This window comes from Castanea sativa, chromosome 3 (assembly GCF_040712315.1).
Source record: "Castanea sativa cultivar Marrone di Chiusa Pesio chromosome 3, ASM4071231v1".
NCBI classification, from domain to species: Eukaryota; Viridiplantae; Streptophyta; class Magnoliopsida; order Fagales; family Fagaceae; genus Castanea; species Castanea sativa.
The window spans coordinates 32,774,923-32,778,308 of NC_134015.1; the positions used below are offsets into that span (position 1 = coordinate 32,774,923).

Here is a 3,386-nt window from a genome sequence, read left to right on the forward strand (position 1 = left end):
TTGTTAAAGGTTTTTTTTTTCTTTTTCTTTCTAGCTTTACTTTTGTATGTGTGTTTGGTATTGTGATAGTGATAATTGCTTGGTTAGAATTGAGTCTAATAATTTGTTTAGCAATTTATCTGATTCTTTCACACATTCTGACACACTTGATATCGTGGCGGACTTAGAGAGTAATCATGGTGGTGAGAATACTCTAAATAATGAAGACTTCCATAATCACCAACCCATTAGAACTCTCAAGGATTATTTGCAACCTGCTAGGAGTAGTGCATCATCATGCATCATTTTCCCAACTAATGCAAATAATTTTAATTTTAAGCCCGGTATAATTTCATTACTTCCTATATTTCATGGATTAGATTATGAAAATCCTTACCTACACTTTAAAAAATTTGAGGAGGAATGTTCTACCTTCTATGACCAATCATGAAAGGAAGAGTCCATTAGGCTGAACTTGTTTCCTTTTTCTCTTAAAGACAGGGCAAAAACTTGGCTTAATTTTTAAGAACTAGGTTGATTGGTACTTGGCAAGAACTGCAAACTAAGATTTTAAAGAAACTTTTTCCAATTCATAGGACTAATGCACTTAAAAGACAAATAATGATTTTTTCACAAAAAGATAATGAAACATTTTATCAATGTTGGGAAAGATTTAAAGATTTGCTTTATGCTTGTCCACATCATGGCTATAAAACTTGGTGTATAATTAGTTTTTTCTATGAAAGTTTAACTCTAAAGATGCACCAATTTGTAGATATGATGTGCGATGAAGAGTTTTTGAATAAAGATCCTAATGAGGCTTTTGATTATTTTGATCTCTTAGCTGAGAATGCCCAAGCTTGGGATACCACCGATACCTCAAATAGGTCTAGAGCATCCACCAACCCCTCTGGGGTGGTAGGTACCAACTTAGGGAAGATGATGACCTTAGTGCTAGGGTGGCTAGTCTAACTAGGAAGCTTGAAGCCATGGAATTAAGGAAGGTCAATGGAATCAATACTATGAAGAAAAAATTCTGGTCTTGTATCTCATACAAAACACATAGCGAAAGCAACAAACAAGGATCTTTTTCATTCATGATTGATAACGTGCACTATGTAAATTTCAAAATTTAAGAACAAGATGGCGTACCTTGGTGTGGAGAAATTCAAAACAAAGATTAGAAGCACTTGGGAATACTTTTAATCTTCACTCCAATTCCACTTTACGCCCAAGATGTGTGGTCTCTCAATCAGTCTTCCAAAGGGAGAATGAAAGTGTGTCTCACACTCTCTTACACACCATTTCTTTTTCTTTTCTAATCTCTTCTAATAAAAATTCTGTATGTTTCTCCTTTTATAACTAACTGATTATCTAATTGGGCTGGCCTATTGGGCCTTTCCAATTGGGCTTTAGTGTGTGGCTTGGAGTGGGACCAAAAGGGACCAATAAGACACTAGCTCCAATAGGCCTTGGGCTTTTCCGTCAACTCTTGACAAGTCTAAAATTACCATTAATTATATTTAATACCACTATATAAATATAATTGCACTCTAGGCCTTATTAATAAATTATATCCCAATACTTTATTATACACGTAACTCCTTCATAAAATATTCGTAGTAACACAAAGTCATAAACGTAGACTGCCACTTTGTAAATTACTACATCTTATCTTTGAGTACCCAGTTTAATTCTTTAAAGTTATTCATTATATATTTATGAAATCCAATTTCATAAATATATACTTTAGTAATTTCTTACTAAAGTGGTTAGGCCTAACTCTCTGAATAACTGAAACCATTAAACTTATCTCAAGGGAATATTTTATATCTCCATCAAGAGACTATGAATTCCATCTTGAGAATATATGTTCCATCAACACTAAATGTGGCTGCTCAACATACTGAGGTTTTGACCGTCACTTCAGATCTCACTCCTGATATATCAAAGCAACCTACACTTCATGATCAGATCCATTATTCTCTTAGGATTAAGAGTTCATGCAAATAGAAGTCGTGAGATTTATTATTCATTTGACAGTCGTTAAAAGAATAATAAATCTCACAGCGGTCCAGTTTAATATGTTTCAACTCTTAAAACATATCAACTAGAAGTTTCCACTTCCATGATCAAGACAAATCATCTTAGTTGACATGTTATAGTCTTCGCAGATGAAATGCCCAATTTCATCACCGACTACGAACTATAAATTCTGAGTTTACAAAGAACTTGTGATTTACATCTTCTGTGACTTTTCACATAAATCACATACAATGCATCTCATGGACTATATGATAATGTCCCATATTCACGTTACCATTATTTTAGATAATAATAAAATAACTTTATCAATCACAATATAAAGTCATACATCATGTCATACATAATGTCATATATAATATCATACAGAGCATCATACAATAGGATTTAAGGGCACTAATCCTAACAATCTCCCACTTGCCCTAAAGACTATTGTGCACTAATATAACTCCCATTCCTTCCAAATATGACTCGAAAGTCCTTTCAGACAAGGCTTTGGTAAATGGATCTGCTAGATTATTTGCACTTTCAATCTTTGCTACCACAACATCTCCACGAGCAACAATGTCTCGAATGATGTGGTACTTCCTCTCAATATGCTTTCCTTTCTTGTGATTCCTTGGATCTTTGGATTGTGCAACCGCTCCACTATTGTCACAAAACAATGTGATGGGAACTTGCTCAATTCTCACAACACCAAGATCAGAAAGGAATTTCTTGAGCCAAACAGCCTCCTTTGCTGCTTCACAAGTAGCAACGTACTCAGCTTCCATGGTGGAGTCCGCAATACAAGATTGATTAACACTCCTCCAACTTATGGCTCCACCTTCCAAGGTGAAAACACATCCTGAAGTGGATTTTCTGAAATCTAGATCTGACTGAAAGTCTGAATCTGTATAGCCAATGGGAATCAAATCCTCACTATGGTAAACAAGCATATAATTTCTCGTTCTCCTAAGATACTTGAGAATATGCTTTACAGCTTGCCAATGTTTTGGTCCTAGATTTGATTGATATCGGCTGACCATGCCAACTGAATAACAAATATCTGGTCTAGTACAAAGCATGGCATACATGAGACTTCCCACTGCAGAAGTATAAGGAACTTGTCTCATCATATTTTCTTCCTCTTGAGTCTTAGGTCTTTGGTCATCAGACAGAGGAACTCCATGTCTAAAAGGAAGTAATCCTTTCTTGGAGTTTTGCATGCTAAACCGTTCTAGGACCTTATCTATATATCCAGCTTGTGATAAGCCTAACATCTTATTCTTGCGATCTCGCCAAAGCTTGATCCCTAGAATAAAGTTAGCATCACCCAAGTCCTTCATATCAAATTGGCTTGACAACCAAACTTTAACCGATGA

General features: G+C 35.2%; 1 non-coding gene across 1 annotated transcript; it reads right to left on the reverse strand.

Annotated features, from left to right (window-relative positions):
- Positions 1 to 582: 582 nt before the first annotated feature.
- On the reverse strand, positions 583 to 689 carry LOC142630129 (small nucleolar RNA R71). The gene has a single exon (XR_012843241.1). It is a non-coding gene; the product is annotated as a small nucleolar RNA R71 (small nucleolar RNA).
- Between the last annotated feature and the right edge of the window lie 2,697 nt (positions 690 to 3,386).